This window comes from Boleophthalmus pectinirostris, unplaced genomic scaffold, assembly GCF_026225935.1.
Source record: "Boleophthalmus pectinirostris isolate CB_2022bp ecotype Guang Dong unplaced genomic scaffold, ASM2622593v1 HiC_scaffold_7, whole genome shotgun sequence".
Classification (NCBI taxonomy): domain Eukaryota; kingdom Metazoa; phylum Chordata; class Actinopteri; order Gobiiformes; family Gobiidae; genus Boleophthalmus; species Boleophthalmus pectinirostris.
In genome coordinates, this window is record NW_026571473.1 from 6,745,955 (window position 1) to 6,759,194 (window position 13,240).

Here is a 13,240-nt window from a genome sequence, read left to right on the forward strand (position 1 = left end):
GAAATTTATGGTCGACTAAAGACATGTCCTGTGCATCAATTAGTCGACTAAAAGGGAGCAGGATCTTGTAAAAAGCTCAAAGCTCTGAGTAATATCATAAGCTCGGAGTGAAAGCAAAAACAATACTCGTATACAAAGAAACACCTGTAAACTACGTGTTTGTAAAAAGGGAGATAAAACTCACTCACATGAATTCTCCTCTCTGATGTGTTTCATATAAAATCTGTATTGTCTTAATAAAATTGTTAGTTGACTAATAAATAAGACTGTGCAAAAATATCAAAATATCGATATATCTAAAATCATTTAATGTGATGATACAGTATCGATATCATGGGCTGCTGTATCAGTATATTGCCAAGAGTATTTTTTGATACATTTTCCTAAGTTATTTTGTTACAGCACTACAGTTTTGTTGTATGTTCAATGGAAGGAAACTCATTTATGCAACACATTTGACATATTCACTGCTTTCATGATTAAAATGGGTGTAATTCATATTCACTTTGCACAAGAAGTGGTTTGACAAAGACTTTTAGAATCATAGCCATCATTTAGCCATTATTTTTTCACTGAATCGATTTGAAATATACTGTATCGAATTGAAAGTGCACAGTATCAAGATATGTATCGTATCATAGCCTATGTATCGAGATATGTATCATATTGGAAAATTCTTAATGATACCCAGCCCTATTGGTTAGTGGAAGGAAACTCGTTTATGTGACACATTTGATTTTCACTGTTTTGAGGATTAAAATGTTTGTGTTTCATTTGAAATTTGCACAAGAAGTGATTTAACAAAGACTTTTAGTATCACAGCCACAATTTAGCAATTATTTTTTATATATGGATTTGAAATATTTCGTATAGATTCAAAAGTGCACTGTATCGAGATATGTATTGTATTGTGGTATGTAAATGGATCAGCAACTTCTTAATGATACCCAGTAGGGATGTAAAAAAACGAAATATTGTGATATTGTATCATCAAAGTTCTCACAGTAATATCGTGGGCCATAACAATATATTGAATCACAACTCTCTTTGTTTAAATTAAGAATTATGGTGCAGCAATAGCTAAAAAAAAAGTCAGACAGAACTACATAGAGCATGATTCTTTGCTCCATTTCAGTGTAGACTACAAGAAGAAATAACAGTTGTAAGCATTTTTAAATTTTAGTTCTTTGGATTAAGGCATTTTAAGAGGAAAAAGTAGCATATTCATAGTTTTGTTTGCCTCCACAATTGCAATAAATATCATACCGTGAGATGTATATCGTGAAAATAGAGTACCGAGAGATTTGGCTATTGTTACATCCCTAATCTTGAGCTTCTCCACTACATCGTGAGCTTTCCCACGATATCACAATAAATATCGTACCGTGAGGTTCATACTGTGACCGTTATCGTATTGTGAGACTTGGATATCGTTACACCCCTAATACCCAGCCCGACTAATAAACACTTTTGGTTGACTGTGACATCTTTCACAGATTAATCGACTAAACAATAACTATAGCCCTACCCACAACCATGGCTGTGTACATGGAATTAGGCAGCTACAATATTGATGATACATAATATAATATTGCTGATACAATTTTCACTTCTAGCTTTAAGATGAACAGTTATAAGTTGATTCTTTATTTGAACAATGATCTAACCAAATCTTCATAATCTACCTAACCTGGACTATATTGGCATAACAAAATTTGACTTTAGACCATAATCTACCAAACCAAATCTGGTATATAACATTTTAAAGCGTCTGTTAATGGGACACACTGGCTTATCCAGAGGTTTGCTGAATAGGCAGTGTTTAAACTATATTACTATACTATACTATACTATTTTATTACCTCCGCCAAGGAGGTTATGTTTTTGCCGGCGTTTGTCTGTTTGTTTGTTTGTTTGTTTGTTTGTCTATTAGCAACATAACTCAAAAAGTTATGGACCGATTTTGATGAAATTTTCAGGATTTGTTGGAAATGTGAAAAGGAAGAACTGATTTCATTTTGGGGGTGATCCGGAAGAAATTCTAGATCACTTTGAAATTTTAGTTAACATTGTGGTAAATGGGGCCAAAAATTTTGTTTCTCAATATCTCGGTTAATTATTGACCAAACCCCATGAAATTTGACTCAGGGATGGACAATGGGATCCTCTTTCATATTCCAAAGGCTGATCCGGATCTGATCCAGAAGACTGATTTTATCGCAATTTATATAAAAAATGGGGGTAGTCCTTGGCGGAGGTCTGCGCTCTCTGAGTGCTTTTCTAGTATTATACTTAATTCTGTGGTGATAATTCAAGTGATCCATATTTGAATCATTTTACTCAGTATGATATATGAAGAATAAATTGAATAGTCTTTTTGGTGCTGATTAAAAAAGACAATACTACAGGCATAAAGTACTCATATGTTCAGATTAATTTCAGCGTCTTCTGTTTTTGGGAAACACTTAATATTGTTGGGTAGTAACTGAATACATGTACTGAGAATGTGAATACCAATTATGAGTAACTGTAGGTCTGTTCTGGTACAGTCAGGCCTACTCTTCTAGTTGGTGGTTTTCAGAATACAGTTATTACTTCACTAAAATCAAAAGAATACACTGCAGTACTTCACACAATTTAGGCCCAAAGTGCACAAATTGGTAGCGTACAGGCTAAATCAGAATACATTACAGAATACATGTCAATGCAGGTAGTTTAGTATTCTGTATAGGGTGACCAGACGTTCCTGTTTACTCAGGACAGTCCCAGCTTTGAGCCCTGTGTCCCCTGTCCCAGAAGATGTATACAAAACCACTGATTTGTCCTAGTTTTACACAAGAAATGTCCCAGTTGTCCCCACTTCAGACGAATTTGATCCCCACCAACAGTAAACAGAGGCATATATTGTCATTGTTTAGCTAAAGTATAGAAACCATGCTTGAAAATGACAAAAAATGCAACAACAGTCTCTCAGATTAGGACTGACCCACAAGTGACTCGAGAATGGACAGTGTTACATTAGGTTGACCAAATTTTTTAAATCAAAAACTGGGACACTTCCAGTTTGAGCTGGTAATTATATTATATATTATTATTAGGGGTGTAACGACATCCAAGTTTCTTGATACGATATCGTCACGGTATGAACCTCACGGTACGATATTTTATAGTGATATCGTGGGTAAGCTCATGATATGCTGGGGAGGCTCACGATTAGGGATGTAACGATATTCAAATCTCTCTGTGCGATATTTTCACGATATACATCTCACAGTACAAAATTTATTACGATATTTTGTGGGGGTGAACAAAACTGTGAATATGCAACTTTTTCCTCTTAAAATGCCCTGACAAGACTTAATCCAAAGAACTAAGACTTAAAAGTACTTAGAACTGTTATTTCTTCCTGTAGTCTGCACTGAAATGGAGCAAAGGATCATGGTCTATGTAGTTCCCCTGTCTTTTTTTTTAACTATAGCTGCTCCATAACTTTTAATTTAAGCAAAGAGACTTGTACTTCGATATATTGTGACGGTCCACGATATTATTGTGAAAACTTTGACGATACGATATCACGATATTTCGGTTATTGTTACATCCCTAATTATTATCATAAAATTGTAAAACGAGTGTGTAATTGAGGAAAATTGTTCTACATTGGCCCATTCATAATTTACATGTGAGCCAGTATTTTCACTTTCTTTGTGTTTTGGTCGTTTTAAGCAGCTTTTCTGTATTTTACCTAAACAAATGATATGTCTCTCTCAGATTGGTCCAAAACAGGGACATCTGGGACATGTCTTGTATAAAACTGGAACAAATTACAAGTTTTGGATAAATCTGCTGGGACAGGGGACACAAGGCTCAAAACTATGATTGTCCCGGGTAAATTGGGAGGGACATCTGGTCACCCTAGTATGTTACGTGTTCTTTTCACAATTTTATTTATACCAACCATCCCAATCTGAGTGTGTCCCAGTTTTTAATTCTGAAAATCTGGTCACCATAATTCTGTAACTAAATAAATAATCTTCCCATCACTGTTGATTACACCATGAATATATAATTTGTCATTAAACTTGTACTCACACGTGGTAATGGTCCGTACTTTGCTGGCATAGCCCAGTCCAGCCTCGTTGGCGGTGTACACGTAGCAGTCGTAGTTGGTGGAGGGGTGCAGGTTCCCCACTTCGGCCGAGTGTGTACTTTGACTGTAGGTGAAGTTGCGCCTCTCCGTGGTGCCCTGGGTCAGGATCACCAGGTAAAACTGCTGCGTCGACGGCACCTTGGTCCATTCCAGCGAAATGGCGGTGCTCGACAGCGCCACTCCCGCAGTTATCTGCGCCGTGTCCGGCACTGAGGCGCAAAAAGCGACAGGAGCACGCGTTAGCTTCCGAGGCTAGCTGTAGTACCGTCAATTAGTTACCATGGTTACGGTAAAAGTGAACTATCTAAAATACTATTAATTAAGTAGAGTAAGATCTGACAATCAAACTAAACAAAAATTGAGTTGGCGCAGATTTTTAGCATAGGTTACTAGTTTGTTACCAGTTTGTTACTGATTTAATTTGTTAAAGAATGATTTTATCCTTTTATTTAGAAATTTAGAAGCTTTTAGAATTTGTGCCACGTTTAAATTAGCACTCTCTGACAAAGGACCAGAACTAGCTTTGATTTAGGATAGAAACAAAATGTCATAAATCATATCTAGACTTATTGCCCATATAGCCTAACCTTGAATCATGGTATAGGCCTCTTAGGTGGTCTATATAAAACACTTCTCCAGCTTTTTGCAAAAAGACAAGCTGACTTACCTGTTAAAGAATACGTTTTTGAAATACATTCCACTGACATAAACTGTAGAACTTTTAGAGTCACTACATAATGAGTTCCTGGTCGAAGACCTTGTACTTTCTTTTCTGTTTGAAATTTAGGAACCACCGCCAGAACGGGGGCATAGTTTGTGCTATTTTCGACCCTTAGATCCAAAATATAGTTTGTTGCCACTGAAGAAGCCTCCCATTTCACCAGAATCGCTGAAGGCCCCGCGGATAATGCAGATGTGATGGAGCAGTCTTCTGAAGAAAGATAGAAGTTATAAACATACAGTCCACTGACTTAATACATTCTTTCCTTGCACATCTCATTTCTCTTACCTGCTCTGCTAAAAGGTATCTACAAAACACAAACAAAACCAAAAGAGTGTTGAACAACTCTGACCAATGAAACATGAAATTAAATTATTGTAGTTTTTACCTGTGTTAAAGATACCAGCGCTATAGAAAGCCTTATAGCTCCCAACAATCCCATCCTTGACTTGACTGCGGATTTACAATTAGTTTAGTATACATGAGAGTAAAATGCAAAAGGTGATCTGGATTCTTTTGAGCGGCAGCCTTGTGTGCGTGGGAACCAATCAGTACGGCCCAAATGGGGGCCAGGCTGTCCCACCAAAGGCCTGAGGCACTCAGCTCTGCCCTGAGAACAGCAGAGGGAGGGCTGCTCCTTCACCTGAACAGCTCCCCGCTCCAGTCATGAGCGTGCACATCCTACAGCAGCATTTATGAGTCAGAGGAACATTCACATACCTCTCCCTGAAGGAGGCATGAGTAAAACAGGTTTCACACACGTCTGGACACTGTGTGAAATCACTGCTCTTTGGATCAAACAAAGTTAATTTACTAGAAACATATGATTTAAAATATTACAAAGATTGAGGAATGTATACCCTCCAAAAAGAAATATGTCCTCTGCGTTTGACTCATTCTTGACCCATTCTTCAAAGCTGTTTGAGTAAATGGCTGTGAGCAGTGGATCACCATAGTGAGCGCACAGGGTTCTGTCTCTTGAGCTTGGTCAGAGCTAAGTTGAATTATTTTGATAAAATATACAACGGTATGTGAAAGTAGCCAACTCAAGTGTGTGTAGATTTTCAATAGCAAGCTTGATCAGACCATATGGTCAAAATATAAGATATACAAGCTTATTTCTAATGAATTCCCTCAAAATTCTTCTCTTAAAACTGAATTCACATTATATACAATATATAAGTACAAAAATGCAAAATTGCCTTCATCTATGTACAGTATTGGCTGCACGCATTGTTGCTAAAGTTACATTAAACATGTGTCTGAATAAGAATGTTGTCACCTTGTGTAACATGTCATCAGTTACCAAAACTCATTTGCATTTTAAGACGAGTCTCTGAGGAGTTCATAACCATCCAGGGAAATTAATCTAGCCTGGCTCAGACTCAAGAGATGATCACATAAACATGAGAACTAAAGGGACATTTTACAGGAAACTGAGATGAACATATCACATGTACTAGAGCTATCACAGGAAAGCTGTAAAGATCTTCATCTATCTTGTTGTTTTTGGGGGTTTTTTTGCATTCATGTAACTTGGTTTTGGTGGAAGGGACACCGATCGTCAGTTTGTCACAGGGCAGCTGTGGCTGCAGAAGCACTTTTAGCAGTAAGTGAGTAATGTCTGAGATTGTAAGAGAATTAGAGAATCTAGAAGAGCCATGTACACATCAGTTTTTTAATTTGACTGACTAGAGCTGCTCAGCACAGTAAACGGCACTCCCCTGAAGGAGTCCTTAGCTTATAACTGACCCAACTAGCCTTGGTCAGTATAGCTAATATCCATGACTCTTACTGTACCTATCTATTTAATTATTAACACTTTTCTTGTTATGACTAGTATTTTACATGAAAAAGTACACATCCTGATACACAGATATGCAGACACATAGGTCTTGTCAACTGAAGAGTTGCATTTAGGAGCCTGTCCTCTGGTCATTGGTCAGGGAGCTGGCTCTGAAGATGGAGCAGGTTCAGGTTCATTCACACCTTCAGGAGATCTTAAAGAGTGGCTTGGGCAGTCAGAGAGGCTCATGTAACCTTTAAGTACAGTCTTGAACAAAGGGTCAGTTATAGCTGTCTTGTTGGGAGAATCTGATTGTTTTGTCTTTTGTCATGTTTCTTTTTAACCTGTGTTTGTGAACGGTCTGAACTTTAAGCATGTTCTCGTTTTACTCTTTTTTTTTATTCTGGCAGATTGTATTTCACTCATCTGTAATGTCAAGTGTTTTGTCTTATCATACACAAATCTGGCAGTGCAACGTAACAAAGTAAAAGTAGTAAAAGTATTGTACTAAAGTTTACATTTTAGGTATCTGTACTTTACTCAAGTAGATTTTGAGGTGGATACTTTTTTGCTTCACTGCATTTGAGAACAGGTATCTGTACTTTCTACTCCACTACATTTTGAACACGACTAAAAAGTAAAAGTATTTTTTATTAGTTCAAGACTTGCGGAAGGTTGAAGGTTTTATTTTTAACACATTCATAATTAAAACAACTCGGGGAAGACCCAGGACACGCTGGAGGGACTATGTCTCTGGGCTGGCCTGGGAACACCTCGGGATTCCCCCAGAGGAGCTGGAGGATGTGTTTGGGGTGAAGGAAGTCTGGGAGTCCCTGCTTAGACTGATGCCTCGCGACCTGGCCCCGGATAAGCGGAAGAAAATGGATTAATGGATGGATGTTCATAATTTGAGAAAACAGAAATACACAAAAAACAGGAAAAGTTTTTGCTGAACAAAATACAACTCAAATCACTACATTTGAAGCTTTATTACATGTCAAAATTGCACAAAATACTTTTTACTCTTGAAAGGTGCATTATGTAACTTTGTGTAACTGGTGCAGGTTCCGTCAAATGCTTTTCTTCAGGGAGATGTTATTGCATTGTCTGGAATGTTTCACAGTACGGCATTAAACTTTTCTCTTCATGGAGCCCAAAACAGACTAAGTTACAGGTCAGATCTGTGGAGAGGTGATCCCACTCATTGCCAGAATCTCTGTTTTTATTTTTGACCATAAAACCACCTGTTATTTAATAAATGAAAGGTAGAGCAGTGTAACACCATACTGTGGAACATTAGAGCATAAATGAGCAGGCAAGGGACCCCAGACTAAAATGCACCTTTAAGCACAATTCTTATTTAGAATAGGGATTTGAATTGATTGGGGATTTTTTACTTTGAATATTTTTAGACCTGATATCAGTAGTTTTACTTAAGCAACAAAATTAAGTTCTTCGTCCACCAGTTCATGGATCTGGTTTCGTAACATGATACACTTCTTGATTGAAAAATAGCTTGGATGGTATTTAACACAGAATAAAATTACAATCTGTACACAAACATAAATCCTTTATAATTAGACTGACAACATGATTTAAAGGTGCACTATGTAACGTTTCTGGTGGAGGGCCTGCCTATATTTTTGTCTCTATGAAAATGTTAATCTTTTCCCTGGAATGTTCCAAAGTATGGCATTAAACTAATCTATCTTGTATTTATTCTATTATAGGTGTTTCTGCTGCTCAAAACTAGCCAGGCTGGTGCCATCTAGTGCCTCCACTCAATTTCATTTCTCTCCAGTGACTAGGTCAGAAATCAAAATAAATACACTCCAATCAAAATCTGAATACACTAGACGGTTTGCAAGAACCCCGGAAGTGCAAGTTCGGGCAACAGCCACTCAGCGAAGAGCCATACATTCTGTGTTGTCAATGATTCCCGAGATTGAGGATTTAAAGCCGGAACAAAGAGATTATTTGGTGAATTTTATCAAAGGTAAAGACGATATTGCCCTTCTTCCTACGGGATTCAGGAAAAGCTTAATATACCAGTTAGCCCCGTTAGCGGCGCATTACATATGTCATGACCAAATAGCAGCGATTGGTTAAATGATAAAAAGTACCCACCTACTGTCAAGCAAATGAATTCTAACACTGCGAGGTCAGATGGTTTCTACAAAGTGAAACCAGCTGATGAATCAGGCTAGCTCAAAACCACCTTGAAAAAAATTTATTCTTACTTTGAGTGGGCTCGCCTCCATGTAGAACTGACTTGTAACTTCAATCCCTTCAATCACCTGCTTGTTTCCATGGAAGTTTAATGCCATACTGTGGAACATCACAGGCAAAGCAACAACATCTCCATGAATACAAACACTTTAAAGGGCCCATATTACGCTATTTTTTGATTTGTGTTATAATCTTTTCTCATCTAATGGTTCTTCTCTTCGAAAAGAAACAGAAAAGACCCTGTTCCACCTTGTGATGTCATGTGGTAATACAGGAAGTGCTCCAATATGTTTTTAAACTCCATTCATCTCCACTAGAATCATTATCATGCTCTTGATTTTAATTATTGTATTGTAATTTTTCTGTTGCATGTGAAGCACTTTGTGCTACATTTTAAATGTATGAAAAGTGCTATACAAATAAAGTTTGATTGATTGATTGATTGATTAGGATAATCAGATATGGAATTGCCACTCTCTAGTATTAAACGTAACTTGAAAACTACCACTACATGACATCACAAGATGGAACAGAGCATTTTGAGCTTTGGAGATGTACACAGACTAAATAACAAATGATCACTTAAGCATGTGTGAATGAAACAAAACACAACTGCAGATATTGTATGTGTTTGAGGAGGTAACAGGATTATAACAAGGATAAAAGCTAAAAGAATTCATTTTGTGTAATTTAGGACCTTTAAAGTCTCTGGAGGCTTTTCCGTGTTGAATAGTACAATACAGTTCCCAGCTTGACATTTGCGATATAATGTTTCTAGTTAATCTAAAATCAAAAAATTCCAGAGTCTTTGCAGTTTTCTTGGACAAAAACAGATTTTATCATAATCCATGTATTGTTTATTTCCTGTTTGACCCACTAACACATCTCCTCCATTGTCCAATCAAAACGCTCCTGACATTGCACTGAAACTTATCATGTCCACTTCCCCAAACCACACACACAGACACACAATCATCCATTTGTTTTTTCCTCTTACTGGAAATCTGTCAAATATGGAACTACACAGCAGATTCGCACATGTCCCGGTGCTTTTCAGTACAACAATATGATGGAACAGAGTATGACCTGAAATAAGCGAAACAAAGCCTGGGAGTGGTTATTAGCTGAAACTGAAGTCACCGATGGGAACTAGGTACACAACACCATAACAATAGAAATATGGTATTATATCAAAACAAAAAAGCCATTTTTTTCAACTGTAATGTGCATTTCTGGTAAAATTTGGACAAAAGACATTATTTTGATTGTAAAGACTTAATCTCCAGTGTATTTCTATGTTTATATTAGAATATTTGGGGAAAATTTGGGAAGTTGTATGAAAAAGGATATACGTAAACTATCCTGGCAACTTAAGAGGAGTGAGGAAAACAATAAAGTAATTTTCCAGTACTGAGTAAGCAGAAGTGATGCTATTCACTAAACTGGAAACAGGTTTGATTTAACCCAGAGTTTCGGGTCACATAACTCCAGTGATGAAACCAAATTTTACAAGTTATACAAGTTTTCTACTTGAATAATAGACAAGAAGCATCTGGAAATCAGTAATATATGTTATAATAATGTAACCTGTGACCATAGACCAGGGGTGTCAAACTCATTTTGGTCCGGGAGCCGTATCCAACCTACTTTGATCCCAAAGGGGCCGGATCAGAAAACTCATGACATACAGTATATACCCCAAAAATAACAATAAGTTCAAATATTTGTGCAGAGAAATGCAAATCTATTACGGAAATCGTTTTTAATTGATGAACTCTTTCTTTTACAAAATATTATAACATTAAGAACAACCTGAAACTTTAAGAAAAATGCAATTTCAACACAATTTTTTAACATGAACTTGTATGCAAATAGGAATAAGTCAATTTTTCTTGGAAAATCCTGCACTCAGCTCCACTTTTCTCATTTTTGACATTTTTCTGATGAGGGTGTCACGGTCAACAGTCAAAATGATCGTCCTTTAAGAGAGTTTGGAAAGAGACAAGTCTTCATTTGTGCTGCTCTGGTGAAAGGGGCCACGCACAGAGGCGCTGGAGACACTGCTATGCTAAGCGGCGCAGAAAATTATCAATATTTTAATAGAAAATATAATTAAAATATTTTAGTACAAAATCAGCCGAGGGCCAGATTAAAGGTCTTGGAGGGCCAGAAACTGGCCCCCGGGCCATATGTTTGACACCCATGCCATAGACTGTGTGAAGGAGTGTGACGTCTCCCATAGCTCCAGTCAAATGAAGCTCAGCAGATGCAGGAGCAAATATGGAGTCGAGTTTCATATTAGGAATTGGAATTTACGGACAAAATAGTGAAATAAAAACTCCAGGATCATGGAGAGCAGGGCAATATTTTAAGACCAAAATGAGGAGCCTGACAGCAGTTGTTACAAGGAGACGTTTTATCAGTACAAAGTGAATTGGAGTCAGAGTTGATGGAGCCGGAAGTGAATTTGCAAATCATAGGATGGTAGGGGAAGATATCGCCTCGCTTCTGATTGGCTAGAACGGCTCTCCTCCGATTGCCTATTTCATTTGGTCACAAAAACGTCATTTCGCATTCGTTCAGGGCAAGCTGTGGGCTGCCAGCTTTACATATTATTCATGGCCATGCTTTTTAAATTTTATTTATATTTTATTTTAAATTTTATGTATTTATTTCTTTATTAATTTTTAGTTTTATATTTTTATTTTATATATTTTTATTTTTGTTTTATTATTTTTTATTTTTGTATTTTTATTTTTTTTAATTTGTATTTAATTTTCAGGTTTTTTTTTTTTTTGTTTTTTTTTTTACATAGTGATTTTTTACTTGTAATAATTTGTATAGTACCCCCCCAGTATATACTTACTGTCTATGCCTGTGACATAACATAGAAGAACTAGCTTTTTAGAAGAATTAGGGCTGAAGACAAAGTGGTAAACTTTAATAAAAGCCCTAAGGAGCTCAACAGTGAGCACCCTCTATGGTTCCAGTAGTAAATTTTCCATAAATATTTCCCAGACTTTTCAAATATTTCAAATATTAAGGCATCGTAGAGGTAATAATAATGTGGTAGTTTTAAGTCCAAAGACCATGTTTAAAAAGAAAGATTCTGTGAAATGTTTTAATAACTTTGTGGTAAATACAGTTTCAGAAACAGATTTTAAAGAACATCTCTTTAAATGACACTGGAGTTTGTAAGTGAGTCTCAAACAGCACAGATTGCATTCATCTCTGTATCACTATTTGATTGATTTCAGACCTGGGTTTGCCAACCTCTGCTGAACAAAAGGTAAAAGAAGCTGTTAACTTGAAAACAACCACTTGACGACATCACAAGGTGGAACAGAGCATATTGAGCTTTGGAGATGGAGACAGACTAATAAACCAGGATTTTTCAAACATGTGTGAATGAAACAAAACACAACTCCAGGTCTATTTATGATGATTCTAACATGGCTTAAAGCTCACAAGAGTCAAGTTTATATAATATAAGACCTTTAAGTCTACAGGAAAAATGAACACTAGGGTTCACTTGCATTCAGCTCCTTTACTTTACTCACATCTATGATTATGAGGATGTTAATGATTGTGGTAATGTAACAGTCTCTATACCCTCCCTCTGTTCATTAAGTCTTTGCTATATTAAACCTGTAAACTGGTTTTGTTTCTTCCACCATGTTTTGAGCGTTAAGTGCAGGGCCTTGGGTGAACTGACAGTGAATGACCGAGCTTTATTATTTTATTGTTACACATGTTACGATGTGTTTTGAACTTCAGCTGAACAAAAGTTTTGCTTTACTACTATACTAATAAATATTAAAATCCTTGTGTCCTTGATGCAGATCTAAATGGCATTATTGTAGAATAGAACCTGTTTTTACTGTAACTTTTGTATAGAATAACACTTACTTACTCAGTTCAAGGCAATCGGCTTCCAAGGTTTTACCAAGTTACTCTTAAAGTAAAGGTTACTACATATTTAAGAACTGAGAAACTGACTGAGTAGTTGGCACAGCTTCACAACATGACATTTCTGGGTGAAAACTAAAGTTCACTTCACTTGTTGTGCCTAGTAAGATAAAAGAGGAATTTACTGTTCACTACACTGAGGAATTACTTGGAAGCTTTAGATTCACAGTCCAGTTTAGTCAGATTTTTCTTCTTTAACTTAGTAAAGGTGTAGGGATGCACCGATCCCGGTCATGAGAAACCGGTAGCCAACATAAATAAAGTGATTGTGCATGAGTGAAATGACTGTTAAATAAAGAGCTGCACTGCATATGTACGACCTGCACAAGTATGACCTGCACACATATGATCTCTGAAAAGTTTAAAATGAACCACCTCCAACGCAATA